Source organism: Hemiscyllium ocellatum, chromosome 10, assembly GCF_020745735.1.
Source record: "Hemiscyllium ocellatum isolate sHemOce1 chromosome 10, sHemOce1.pat.X.cur, whole genome shotgun sequence".
Lineage (NCBI taxonomy): Eukaryota > Metazoa > Chordata > Chondrichthyes > Orectolobiformes > Hemiscylliidae > Hemiscyllium > Hemiscyllium ocellatum.
Window position 1 is genome coordinate 77,618,734 of NC_083410.1, and position 15,396 is coordinate 77,634,129.

General features: G+C 42.2%; 1 long non-coding RNA gene and 1 other non-coding gene across 3 annotated transcripts in view; both read right to left on the bottom strand.

Moving 5' to 3' along the window:
- LOC132819470 (uncharacterized) overlaps nucleotides 1–15,396 on the bottom strand; it is a 139,468-nt gene that overhangs the window by 33,159 nt on the left and 90,913 nt on the right. The window lies entirely within an intron of this gene.
- On the bottom strand, nucleotides 10,390–10,461 carry trnag-ucc (transfer RNA glycine (anticodon UCC)). Its single transcript has one exon. It is a non-coding gene; the product is annotated as a tRNA-Gly (tRNA).

Consider the following 15,396-nt stretch of genomic DNA (forward strand, 5'->3'; position numbering starts at 1 on the left):
TACTGAAACATCTAAATACTGGAACCTGCAACACCCATTCCTGTCCCTGCTCTATCCATGTCTCTGAAATGGCCACAACATCGAAGTCCCAGGTACCAACCCATGCTGCAAGTTCACCCACCTTATTCCAGCGTTGAAGTAGACACACTTCAACCAACTTCTTGCTTGCCAGTGCCATCTTGCGTCCCTGAAACTTGATTTCAGACCTCCCTACTCTCAACCTTTTCTATACTCGAACTACAATTTTGGCTCCCATCCCCCTGCTGGATTAGTTTAAACCCACCCCAATAGCTTTCGCGAATTTTCCCTCCCAGGATATTGGTACCCCTCTGGTTCAGATGAAGACCATCCTGCTTGTAGAGGTCCCATCTACCCCAGAAAGAGCTCCAATTATCCAAGAATCCAAAACCCTCCCTCGTGCACTATCCCTGTAGCCACATGTTCAACTCCTCTCTCTCCCCATTATTCGCCTCTCAGCAGCATGTGGCACGGGCAACAAACCAGAGACAACAACTCCTGTTCATCCTAGCTCTAAGCTTCCATCCTAGCTGCCTGAATTTTTCCCTTAAATCCCCATCTCTCTTCCTTGTCATTGGTGCCTATGTGGACCACAACTTGGGGCTGCTCCCCTTCCCCTTAAGGATCCCAAAAACACGATCAGAGGCATCACAAACCCTGGCACCCGGGAGGCAATATACCAACCGTGAGTCTCTCTTGTGCCCACAGAACCTCTTATCTGTCCCCCCAACTATGGAGTCCCCAATGACTACCGCTCTGCTCCTCTTCCCCCTTCCCTTCTGAGCAGCAGGGACAGACTCTGTGCCAGAGCCCTGTACCCCACTGCTTTCCCCTGGTAAGTAATTCCCCCCAACAGTATCCAAAATGGTATACTTATTGTTGAGGGGAATAGCCACAGGGGATCTCTGCACTGCCTGCCAATTCCCTTTCCGTCCCCTGCTTGTAACCCATCTGCCTTTTACTTGTACCTGAGGAGTGACTACCTCCCTGTAACTCCTCTCAATAACCCCCTGCCTCCCGAATGATCTGAAGTTCATCCAGCTCTAGCTCCAGTTCCCTAACGCGGTTTTCGAGGAGCTGGAGTTGGGTGCACTTCCCACTCAGAAGTAGTCAGCAGGACACTAGTGGTGACCCTTACCTCTCACATTCTGCAGGAGGAACAGTCAACTGCCCTAACCTCCATTCCCACTATTCTAAATTCCCAAAGAGACTGTTGAAAAATAAGGAATAAAAAATAAACTTGTTACCTTACCAATCTGGCGCACAGAACCTTTTTTTTATGGTTGGAGGAGGAGGATGGGTGGGAGACACTACCTGAGTAGTGTTTTGGGTAACGCAACCACACAATATATGACTTCCCAGAAGTCCTTCGCTCCTCCCTCGCACCCCTCGGCAAATAGGGCAAATGACAAAAGTGAGGAAGTATTTGTGAGAACATGGAATGTGTTGCCAGCAGCAGTTGTGGAGGCATATGGTCACAGAAATTTGAGGGTGCATACATGAGGATCAGTGGTCGGCACACCATGGGCTGAAGGGCCTGTTCTGTGCTGTACTGTTCTATGTTCTATGTTCATTTATTCTCTCAAAGGTTTGGGAATCTTAACAGCAGAAGCTGTTAAGACTGGGATGTTAAGGTATATGCAAGGTTGAGATAAACAGAATTTTAATCAGTAAGGAAGTCAAGGATTATGGGGAAAATACAAAACAACTGGAGTTGAAGATTATCAGATTCATCATGATCTCATTGAATGGCAGAGCAGACTGGCTGAATGGTCTATTTCTGTTTTATGTTTTATGGCTTTAATTGGAATGCCATAGATGTCCTATGTCTTCTACCTGTGAGCTCATTCTACATCTAATGGCTAGTCCTTCACCACCTATCAAAGATAAAAAAGACCTTTTGGAGAAAAAGAAAGGCTGACATGTTGCTTAAAGATAGTAATAAAAAATAAAACCATCATAGATTGACCAAAACACTTGCAAGCATGAAGTGGAGTTTAATTTTGATAAATGCGATGTGTTGCATTTTGGAAAGGCAAATTAGAGCAGCAATTAAATGTAAGGCTCTCAGGAGTTTTGCTGAGCAAAGAGATCTTGAAGTGCAGGTTCATAATTTCTTGAAAGTGGAGTCACAGGTGGATAGGATAGTGAGAAAGGCACTTTCCTTTATTGGTCAAAGCATTGAATATGGGAGTTGGGACGTCATGTTGTGGCTGTACAGGGCGTTGGTTAGACCACTGTTGGAATATTGTATGCAATTCTGGTCTCCTTCCTATTGGAAGGATGTTGTGAAACCTGAAAGGGTTCAGAAAAGATTTACAAGGAAGTTGCCAGGGTTGGAGTATTTGAGCAATAAGGAGATGTTGAATCGGCTGGGGCTGTTTTCCCTGGAGCGTCGGAGGCTGAGGGGTGACCTTATCGAGGTTTATAAAATCGTGAGGGGTATGGATAGGATAAATAGACAAGGTTTTCTCTGGAGTGGGGGAGTCTAGAACTAGAGGGCATAGGTTTAGGGTGAGAAGGGAAAGATATGAAAGGGACTTAAGAGGCAACTTTTTCATGCAGAAGTTGGTGTGAGTATGGAATGAGCTGCCAGAGGAAGTGGTGGAGGCTGGTACAATTGCAGCATTGAAGAGGCATCTGGATGGGTATATGAATAGGAAGGGTTTGGAGGGATATGGGCCAAGTGCTGGCAAATGGGACTAGATTAATTTGGGATATCTGATCAGCATGGATGGGGGTTGGATTGAAGGGTTTGTTTCTGTGCTGTACATCTCTATGACTTGATGATTCTAAGTGCAGCTACTAGCTTTTGCACAATAGCCAGCACATAGAAATCCAGCAATCTTTCTGGGAAATAATCTGTCCAACCCACCATGAATCTGTGCTGCATTCTAATACCTTTGCAAATCATGTAGTGCCAAAGGCCACTGAGCCCAGCTGTGCAAACAATCTGGTTCTAGCGATACAACCAGAGCTTATAAAATGAAGCAATTAAACAAAAGTATGTCAGCAAACTGGCATCAACAACAGGGACTGTGCCAGAGACCTGAAAAAAAAACACAAGCATCAAGAATAGCAGCAAGATCTTCCAGTACAGTTACAACACTGGCATCTACCTGCCAATATAGAAAATTGCCCATCTGTGCCTGGTATGCAAAGCCAGTTACCATGCCAGCAAACTGTTCTTGATCATCAGTAAAGTGTTGGAAGGTATCATTAAGTGCATTGTCAAGTTGCACCAGCTCAACATTATCCTGCTCAGTGATGCTCAGTTTGGGTTCTGCCAGGCCACTTAGCTCCTGACCTTATTACAGTCTTGGTTCAAACAAGGACAATATTGTTGAAGCAAGAGGTGAGGTGAGAGTGACAGGCCTTGACATCAAGATTGCATTCAACCAAGTATGGCATAAATGAGCCAGATTGCCCAAAATGGAATCGATAAGTATTGGAGGGAAAATTCCTGAACTATACGTACTTGTATTGTAAGTTAATGATGCAACTTACAACAATAAAGCTAATTACATATAATGGAACATCCATCCTGTGCACGTGTATGTTGACAATGAAATGCAGCTGTGGAAATTCTGCCTTGAAACCAAAATTATTGTACTTGGTGTACACAATTAGACCAGCAATATCAGAACTACCAGCATGTTTGGAACTCAACAATGTGACCGCCCAGGAGATTACCAAGATAGCAATTGCAGCAGAAAAGGACAAGAATGCATGTAATCATACACAGAAACTTCAATGCCATAGAGGACTTCAAAGCTTGCACCTCAGGGGAGATACAATTCCATCAAACTAACCTCCCAGAAAGTGAAGTGCTCTCATGTAAGAGAAGCTTAAGAGCAAGCTGTACACTATGAAAGATAATGTCATGATCAGTTGTGTCTATCAGCACACAGCCTGGAGCAGTTCTAGTCCTAAAAAAAGGCACAATTAGTGTAGGTTTAGAAAGAATAGATAGATGCTCCCATAAAATTCTGAAATTAGAAGAATTGAATCCCAAATTCAGAGGAGTAAATTATTTTCCAAATTGGATGTTAAGGAGTGATATTGGTTTGTTCACTAGTCAAAGGAATCTCTGAAAACCATAACTTTCAGAACATCATTTGGAAAATATTGCTTCCAGAGACTATCTCTCAATCTAGTTGTCAGTCAGAAAATGGATAGAATTACAGAAAGTATTCCTGCATGTGAATGCATTGCTGATGATATTGAGGTGATGGACAAAATCAATTGCTTTTTCGAATTTCTTACTGTCAGACTTCAAGCTTCAAAGATACTTCAACAAGTGAAATATTCAATCCTTCAGTTCACCTGAATGTATCATATCTGACAAAAGGCCACAACATAAACACAGCCCTTTTCAGGGACATGTGTGCCAAATGGGAAATAAATTATGTGACAGCCTCACCACATTGTCCCAGATCCAAAGGTCTCACTGACTGAATGATCTGAGCCATCAAAAACTTTATCATGAAGTACAGGCAATGAAACACAATTTTCACCATCATGCAAACTCTTCATGACTTAAAATTTTTCTACCCTTGATTCTACGTAAGTAGTTTTACAACTATCCTAGTCTATATATATTTTCACTCAGTGCATAGATTTTCACACAGATATTCTGATAGCTAGATTGTCATTGAGGCAGCACAGACTGAAATTGCATTTTGGGACAGAGTGAATTTCCTGACGGAGCTGACTCTGAGGGAAATTGAAGATTCCAAACAGAAATTCCCCTACATTTGGAATTCTCTGAAAAAGCCCCTTAAATTCAGAGAAAGACAAGGGTTCCAACTCATTTCAGCTTAATAATTAGAGTTGTGGTTTCCAGCACACATCTTGATCTGCTGTTGGATTGCAGAGTCACGGACAGTTGATCTCATAAACAGTCAGTCTCATTGCCTGCCTGTATTTCCTTGCCATGCGCATGTTGATTATCATGCTGATGCATGATTTCCACTTCAGGAAGTTGCATGGCTAGAGAAAAGTGCATGCTCTTAACTGGCATTGTCAGCTTGGTACATCTTGTTTCGGTTTGGTCCAGTTGGGCTACCATTGCAGGATAAAGTAAGCTTTGTGATGGCAATGCAAACACATGAATAAGAAATATTCTAGCTATTGATTTGTGAAGAAAGTATGTTATAATAATAGAAACATAGAAAGCTATCATGTCCATGTGGACTCTCTGCAAGAGAAGCTTAACTCATCTCATTCCTGCAGCTTTTTTCTTCAACTGTTCACAAGTCGATGCAGAAAATGAAAAATTACAAAAAAATGCTGCCACTCCCTACATCCAATATGCAAACAACACAAATCTAGTAAGGGTCCCTGAAACAAATTGTGACAACGGAAACGTCTCCAATTTCAAAGCAGCCATAAATATTCTGATGTTTTTGAGGGGCTGGTCCAGAGGCTTACCTGCAGAGTGACCAGCAGCAAGGTGATGTTACAGACTACAAGGTGAAACAATGATGATGGCTGTTGAATCTGGATCACCTAAAAAGAAACTGAAAACGTACAACTTTCACAAGTTAATGGACTGCCATTTAAATTGAAAAAAAGACTGTAAAAAAAGACTGCTTTATTTGTTGCCAAAGTATATCAATAAGTAAAAGGGGAAATTTGGAACAACACCACAAAACAACGCACAGTGAATTCAAGGCTAGCTTTCCCTTGAACAACATGGCTTCAGAAAAAGTGAATTATCATTTTTTTCAAAACAAGCAGGAGAAATTAAGTCCTGCACCGAAGAATCATTTTGAATTTGTTATCTTCTGGTCAAACAAAAGATATCATTCATTGATGATGAAGCAATTAAAGATAAATGATGGTGTGAACAAAGAAGAAACAAAAATGGCATTCAGATCATATTATTTTTTATGCTTCCAGAATACCAATATGAATGGAATCTCTTTCTGAAGATGTCTTTCATGAACCATAGCAGAATCTGAAGGATTGTGAATGCTTCTCATTAAAGTTTGATGAATCTATTGATAAGACCAATACAGTTCAGCAGATTTTCATTTTTTGCATGGTTTATAAAGAAATAACTAAAGAAGATCTTCTCACCCCTTTGCCCTTAAGGAGACAACCATGGGTGAGGATATTTGCAATGAACTTAAAAGGTAGTTGTTTGAGAAAAACATTCTCGTCAAAAACTGGTTTCCATCAGAACAGATGGTGTACCAGCCATGTTTTGTTGCATTAACTTTACTCAACTAATGAAACTTGTTGTTAAGATTGAGACTCCAAGATCCTTGGCCCTTAAGACACAGAAACAGGAGCAAGCCATCCAGCCCCTTGAGCTATTCAGTGAGATCTTTGCTGATCCATGACAAAAGTCCATAAACTTGCCTTTGGCCCATATCCGTTAATATCTTTGTTTAACAAACAATTATCCATCTCAAATTTAAAATTAACAACTGATCTAGCATCCACTACCATTCATAGAAAAAAAGTTACAAATATCTTTCTTACATCTCTCCTAAACTGTCTGGCCCTAATACTCATAATATGTCCCAGTTCTAGAATCCCCAACCAGTGGAAAGAGTTTATCTTTGTCTACTGTGTCTTTTCCTGTTAATATCTTGAGGATTTCAGTCAGACCAGCTTAACCTTCTGGATTTTAAATAAAACAAGCCTAATTTGTATAATCTCTCCTCATAACTAAATGCCTGAGGTCCAGGAATAAGTGCCACCATCTCCCCTCACATTGACTCTATCTCTGCAACTGTACCCACCTCCTAATCAAGGATCATGCTCATGTTGCCTGCAACATGTTCCCCACTTGGTGTCACACACCCAAACCCTGACAGCACTAACCTCACATGTCCACTGCACTGCCTACTCACTCATTCATATCACCTCTCCACCATACCAACAAGTAACCACTTTAGTCTTTCATGATACCTGCTAGTCTCTTATTCCAGGAACATAACAAGCCACAGAAGGGCAGAAAGTGTCCAAACGGATGACGTGCTGCACATCTTTGGCCTCCTCTACCCAAATCTGTATAGCACTCTTTCGCTGACCACTTGAGCAAGGCCTGGACTGATATTGAGGGCTGCCTTTGACTTACTGTAGTGTGACATACTGAGCAAAAGCTATTCCTTGACTAGATTGAGACTGGCTCACAATCTTGTCAAGATTATTGACTTTGTTTAAGTCCTACATGGCACAGCAAGACCAGTAATATGACTATGGTATTGTTGGCTGAGGGAGGAAGAGCTAAAACCAATTCAAGCCAGGGATGTCCTGAGTATCCATGGAGGCTCAGATAAGTAATCACTGTGAAAGTGGGTGAAGAGCCCAGAGATGCATCCTAATCAAGTCAATGAGCTGGGACCATGTCTCTGAGCGCAGTGTCCTTCTGCAGCATTACAATGACAGTTGCTAACGCAACCTGAAATGCATCATTGAAGTGCAGAGATAGCCTCAAAGTGGATCAAAGATGTGCGACAAAGGTTCATAGAGACTGGTAAATGTCAGAAAACAATGCTCATGGATGGAGGTTGTTCATGGAGTTTACCCAAGGTGTTGGTGTGCAGTGTACATGGGGGTCTTTTGAAGCAAGAACTAACAAGAACCCAAGCTAAGTACTGAGAATGGGTTCTGGTAGGAGAGGATCACTGGTGAGCTGGGGGCCCAGTTTAATATTTACTCATGAATTAGAGGCAGGCTTTAATTCTCTAACACAGCGGTGTCCAATTTCTTAAGCACAAGATCACCTTTTGAATTTGAGTGCAACCCAAGATGAACCCCAAAGAAAATATAGAATAGCAGTTTTTATTTAGTGGTATAGAAAACTGAGCCATGGTGAGTCAGACTATTAAAAAGATGCTTAACAAGTAATAATGAGGGCTTGCTGCTGCCTAGCAAGAATCTAATCAGGCCGCTTGAGAAATATTTGCAAGATTTGATGAAATGAGCCTTGCCGAAGTAGGCCTTGCCAAACAGCTCACTTGATTTTATCACTCATCTTGCCAGAGCCCACTTCACTCAAAGCCTGATGCGATTCTGCTCAAAGTCTTATGTGTGAGAAAATTGCAGGAAATACATTCATTATTTCAACTGCAAATTTCAGCTTTTAAAAATATATTCTGTGATTGCATGATCTTTGAAGCAGACTACAGTAATTTGCAGGTATCTTTAAAATCTGAAATGCAGAATGAATAGAGAGACAAGTTTCAGTTCATAGAAGTAAGATGCCCCGATACAAAAGCTGTACTTCTATCTTGTGTTGCATAATGGTCATGAGACAATAGAATTATGTGGTTAATTTGGTTAGAAATAGTCAGCTTTAGATTGTGATGCCCTCCTTTATTAAATTAGAGAATGAAAATTGGAGCCTTGTTGTCTACAATCTGCAGGCAGATTAGTATTTTGTAGATTGACAAGGATGCAGAAACATAATTCAAGATGCTAACTATTTGCTCCTCTTTTAGAAAAAAAAGTGATTTGTAATGCATTCGATGCAAGCTTATACAAGGATTCTAAGCATTTTTTAAAAGTATTGGCAAGTGATAAAGGTGAGTTATGGGATATTTTCTTTATATTGGAGTAGTTGAACCATCAAAGGAGATTTGTTCCAAAAGTTCAAAATATATATTGCTCAAATCATTGATAGTTATAGATATTTCTTATATCAGTCTGTTCAGACATGTTAAGATGCATCTTGGGGAGCATGTGGGGCTTGAGTCCAGGTCATCTGACCCAGAGATAGAACTCCTACTGCAGCATCAAAAGCCCTCATAGGTGGATAGATAGTTTTGATCAACCTGTTCTGACATGTTGGGAATATATTCATAGATGAGCTGAAAAAGTGTTGCTGGAAAAGTGCAGCAGGTCAGACAGCACCCAAGGAGCAGGAGAATCGACGTTTCGGGCATGATCCCTTTTTCAGGAATGAGGAAAGTGTGCCAAGCAGGCTAAGATAAAAGGTAGGGAGGAGGGACTTGGGGGAGAGGCGTTGGAAATGCGATAGGTGAAAGGAGGTTAAGGTGAGGGTGATAAGGTGAGGGTGATAGGCCGGAATGTGAGTGGGGGCGGAGAGGTCAGGAAGAAGATTGCAGGTTAGGAAGGTGGTGCTGAGTTTGAGGGTTGGGACTGAGACAAGGTAGGGGGGGAGGGGAAATGAGGAAACTGGAGAAATCTGAGTTCATCCCTTGTGGTTGGAGGGTTCCTAGACGGAAGATGAAGTACTCTTCCTCCAGCCATCATGTTGCTATGGTCTGGTGATGGAGGAGTCCTAGGACCTGCATGTCCTTGGTGGAGTGGGAGGGGAAGTTGAAGTGTTGAGCTACGGGGTGGTTGGGTTGGTTGGTCCGGGTGTCCCAGAGGTGTTCTCTGAAATGTTCTGCAAGTAGACGGCCTGTTCATACAGCACAGAAAAGGATCATCAACCCATCTAGTCTGCATTGTCAAAACTGCCACTAACAGTGTGCTAATCCCAATTTCCCGCACTTGTTCCATATCCTTGAATGTTATGATATTTGAAATATGCATCCAACTATTTTTTAAAGGTTGTAAGGTTTCCAACCTCCTCTATCTTCCAAGCAGTGCATTCTAGATTCCCACCAACCACTGATTGAAAAATATTTTTCTAAAATCCCCTCTGAAACTCTTGCCCTTACCATAAAGCTATGCCCACTCATAGACCCGTCAATCAAGGGGAACATTTGTTCTCTATTCACCCTGACCATACCACACATAATCATATGCCTTACTAGTCTGTCCATGTAGCTCAGTTCTCCATCCCAAGCAACACCTTGGTGAACTTCCTCTGTATTCCCCCTAGTGCTATCACATTCTTCCTGTAGTGAGTTGACCAGAACAGCGCACAATACTCCAGCTGTGACCTGACCAATAATCTGGACAACTCCAACATGACCTCCTTGCTCTTATACTCTATACCACATCTGATGAAAGCAAGCATTCCATATGCCTTCTTAATTATCCTATTAGATTACTTACACTGTGGTACCAGACCCTTCAGCCCATCAAGTCCACACTGACCCTCTGAAGAGCAACCCACCCAGATCCATTCCCCTACATTTACCCTTTCACCTAACACTATGGGCAATTTAACATGGCCAATTCACCTAACCTGCACATTATTTGGACTTTGGGAGGAAACCGGAGCACCCGGAGGAAACCCACGTAGACATGGGGAGAATGTGCAAACTCCAGAGGTGGGAATTGAACCTGGGTCTCTGGTGCTGTGAGGCAGCAGTGCTAACCACTGTGCCACCATGCCGCCCACAAAGCAAGGAGCAATCCGACAGATCCGTTTTACCACAGAATGAAAGCTTTATTTCCTCGATTTATCCCAGTGCCTTTTCTTTCAAACCACATCACTGCGGCAGCCGGGAATCGAACCCGGGTCAACTGCTTGGAAGGCAGATATGCTCACCACTATACCACCACCACCACCACCCTGCTATTGACATCTCTACCAACTTCAGAGATCTGTGAATAATCTGTGAATCTATTCCTCTAAGCTAACCAGGGTCATGCAATTCATTAAATACATCTTCATCTTGTTTCATTGTCCAAGGTGCATCACATCACACTTATCAGGGTGAAATACCATCTGCCAATGGTCTGCTCGTCTGACCAACCCGTCTATACCTTAGTGTAGCCAACAACCATCTTCTTCACTATTAGCCACTCTATCAATCTTGGTGTCATTTGTTAATTTGCTTAACATTCCCCCCACAGTTTTATCTATATCATTTATGTATATAACAAACAATAAGGGTTGCAGTACCAATCCTTGTGGTACAACATTGGACATTGGTCTCCAGTCATTCAAACAGCGTTCTACCACTACCCTTTGTGTCTTTTTACTAATCCATCTCATCAAGTCTCCATCAACTCTATGTGCTTTAACCTTCTCAATCACTCTCTCATCTGGGAGCTTGTCAAGAGCTTTGCTAAAATCCATAAAAATTACATTAACTGAACTTCCCTCATCCGCACACACGATCACATTTTCAAAAAATACGAATAAATTTAGTTGGGCATGACCGCTCTCTGACAAAGCCATGCTGACTATCCCTAATTAAGCCATACCTTTCCAAGTGGATATTAATTCACTCCTTCATAATTTTCTCCAATTTTTTTCCCTCCCACTGATGTGAGACTCAACAACCTGTGATTTCCTCATTCATTTTTACCACCCTCTTAAAAAGTGGAACCATATTAAGTGTCTTCCAGTCCTCTAGCACTTGCACTGTGGATAAAGAGGAATGAAAAATTAGTGTCAGAGCCCCTGCAATTTCCTGCCTTGCCTTTCTGCTTCATCTAGCATGCAATTCATATGGGCCAGGGGTTTTGGCTGTTTTTAAGATGGACGGAGCATCCAATACCTCCCATTTCCTATGTTAAACTGTGCAAGTTCATCACAGCCCCTTTTCCTGAATTCCATACTCATGTTCTCCTTTTCCAGAGTGAAACTGAAGAGTACTTATTCAAGACCCTTCCAGTATCCTGTGTTTTCACACAAAGGTTGTCCCCTTTGACCTTAACGTGCCCCACTCTTTCCCTGGTTAATATTATCTCTTCAATATATTTATAAAATAAAGGCAGCACGGTGGCTCAGTGGTTAGCACTGCTGCCTCATAGTACCAGGGTCCCAAGTTCAATTCCAGTCTCAGGCAACTGTCTGTGTGGAGTCTGCACATTCTCCCCATCCCTGCATGGGTTTTCTTGAGGTGCTCTGGTTTCCTCCCACAGTCCAAAGCTGTGCAGGTTAGGTAAATTGGTCATGCTAAATTGCCAATAGTGTTAGGTGTATTAGTCAGAGGGAAATGGGTCTGGGTGGCTTACTCTTTGGATGGTCAGTGTGGGCTGGTTGAGCCAAAGGGACTGTTCCAACACTGTAGGGAATCTAATCTATAAAATATCTCAGGATTCTCATTAATCCTGTTCACAAGTCATTTCTGATATCACCTTTTTGTTCTAATTGTTTTAAATTCCATCCTGTATTTCCTTTATTCCTTTAGGATCATAGCTGATTTGAACTTTCTAAAAGCCCTACTACTCTTTTTAACCGAGTCCTGAATAAGTTCTTTGAACTTATTGTTTGTAATAATGTTGGACCTGTTCTCTCCCTACATACTTCATGAATGTCTCTATTGCTACACTGTAGACCAACCCGTAAGGAACTGTTTCCAGTCTACTGTGGCCAGATCCTGCTTTATTTTAATAAAAACTGTCTTCCCTCAATGAGGAGCCATCTTTTGAAAGTCACCTTTCTCCCTGTCGAGAACAAATTTGAACCATACCATTTTGTGGTTTCTACCACCTAAATGTTTCCCCACTGCCATTTTGAACACTTCTCTGGTTTCTTTCTCCAGGACCAGATCCAGCACTATGCAGTCCCTCGTTGGGCCTTCTACATATTGGAACAAAAAGCACCCTGGATATATTTCAAATTCATTATTATTATATTGTAAATTATAAATTCACTCAATCTCAATACTTAATTTTATGATTATCCCAATAACGATGGAAAAGCTGAAATTACCCAGGATAATTTCCCATTTATTATTCTAACCCACCTTTGTGAATGTCTACATATTTGCTCCTCTATTTCCTGGTTACTTTTTGTGGGTCGATAATATAGATGCAGTAAAGTGGCTGCCCTCTTAACTTTCCCAAGTTCTACCCACAAAGACTCGTTTGAGGACCCTTCCAAGGTATCATCTCTCCTTATTGTAATATTTGGCTTCTTAATTAATAGTGCTCCACCACCATCTTGTTTACACCTCCCTCTGTTTCACCTAAAGATCCAATGCTATGGAATGTTGAGTTGCCAGAGTTGCCTTTCCCTCAATTATGTTTTTGTGATGGTAAGAATATCATACTTTCATGCGTCAATCTGTGCCATTAACTGATCAGTCTTTCTATTACACTCCTAGCATTAAAGACCATCTAGCCTTGCCTTACTCTCTTGACACTTATAGAGTCATAGCGTCATAGAGGTGCATAGCACTGAAACAGACTCTTCAGTTCAACTCGCCCATGCTGACCAGACATCCTAAACTAATCTCGTCCCATTTGCCAGCACTTGGTCTATATCCCTCTAAACCCTTTCTATTCATATACCCGTCCAGATGCCTTTTAAATGTTATAATTGTCCCAGCCTCCACCACTTCCTCTGGCAGCTCATTCCATAAATGCACCACGGTCTGCATGAAAATGTTGCCCCTCAGGTCCATTTTAAAACTTTCCCCTCTCACCCTGAACCTATACCCCCTAGTTCTGGACTCCCCCACCCCAGGGAAAAGACCTGGTCTATTTAACCAATCCTTGCCCCTCATTATTTTATAAACTCCTATAAGGTCACCCCTCAGCCTCCGATGCTCCGGGAAAACAGCTCCAGCCTATTCAGCCTCTCCCTATAGCTCAAACCCTCCAACCCTGGCAACATCCTTTTAAATGTTTTCTGTACCTTTTCAAGTTTCACAACATCCTTCCGATTTGGAGGAGACCAGAATTGCACACTATATTTGAAAACTGGCCTAACCAATGTCCTGCTGCAACATGACCTCCCAAATCCTGTACTCAATGGTCTGACTAATAAAGGAAAGCGTACCAAATGCCTTCTTCGCTATCCTACCTACCTGTGACTCCACTTTCAACAAACTATGAACTTACATTCCAAGGTCTGTCTGTTCAGCAACACTCTCCAGGGCCTTACCATTAAATGTATAAGTTCTGTTCTAATTTGTTTTTCCAAAATGCAGCACCTCACATTATCTACATTAAACTCCATCTGCCACTCCTCAGCCCATTAGCCCATCTGATCAAAATCCCATGAAATCTGAGGCAAACTTCTTCGCCATCCACTACATCTTCAATTTTGGTGTCATCTGCAAACTTACTACCTATACCCCTTATGTTCACATCCAAATCATTTATGTAAATGACAAAAAACAGTGGACCCTGCACTGATCCTTGTGGCACTGGTCACAGGCCTCCAGTCTGAAAAGAAACCCTCTGCCATCACCCTCTGTCTTTTACCTTCAAGCTAGTTCTACATTCAATTGGTTAGTTCTCCCTGTATTCCATGAAATCTAACCTTACTAACACATTTAACATGGGTGAACTCACTGTGAACTTGCTTCCATGGTCGTAGTATAATGTGTCACTGTTTCATCGATGTTCTGTGTCCTCTCCCCCTGCTGGATTAGCTTGAACTCCTCCCAATAGCACTAACAAATCAACCTACATGGATGTTAGTCCCAGTGTGATTCAAGTGCAGACTGTCCTGTTTGTAAACGTCCCAATTTCCCCAGAAATACTCCCAGTGATTCAGGAAACTGAAACCCTCTCTTTTGCATCAAGTCTTGAGCCATGCATTCATCTGTCCTATTTTCTATTGCTAAACCTGCTAGTTTAGCACCAGAAGTAATCCTGAGAGTGTAACCATTGAGGGCCTGCTTTTTAATCGACTGTCTAGCTCCCTGAATTCTTGATGCAACACTTCATTCTTCACTTTTCCATATCATTGGTATCAATATGCGCTATGACCTCTAACTCATCGTCCTCCACTTTCAGGGTGTCCTGCAGCCGTTCTGTGACATTCCTGACCCTAGCACAAGGAAGGCAATGCACCATCCTGTTGTTATGTCTTCGGCCACAAAAATGCCTGTCTGCTCCCTTGACTGAAGAATCCCCTAACTCTATTGCTCTTCCTTTCTTCTTTCTCCCCCTCTGTACAGTCAAGCTGCTTGTGGTGCCAGAAGCTTGTCATTTGTTGCACTCCTTCACGGTACCCGCATCCTCATCAGCTTCCAAAATGGAATACCAGTTCGTGAGTGGGACCTCAGGGGACTCCTGCACTACCTGCCTGTTCTCTCTGTTCTGTATGGTGGTTACCCTGTAGTCCCTTTGTGAACACCTCTCCATGTAATTCTCAGTTTTGTGAAGTGTCTGCAAGCGCTGCTCAAACTCCAAGACCTGGAACTCCAGCTCTTGCAACTGGGGGCACCTCCAGCAGATGTGGTCATCTCGAACCCCGCCCCCCCCCAAACATGACAAGTTGCACATTCCACTTGGTTGGCCTCTTCAGACATCTCTTAAACTTACAATTTACGCTTCAGTTTAGAATTAATAGACTTATTTTATTAGACTTTCTACTCTATCACTAAGATTATGAAACGGTTAACTGTAACAAAGTTCTCATTGCTCAAAAACTGTAGGTTAAGAAGGGGTTAACCAGGAATGGTCACCCACCAGTCTGGAGCCTTTCTCACCTTTTAAAGTTATGACATCAACAGGAGCTGCACTGAAGATTGTCGTGATGTCTTTCCCGACCTCCTGGCTGCTGCTGCTCCTCTGAGATAAGTGCCCTGT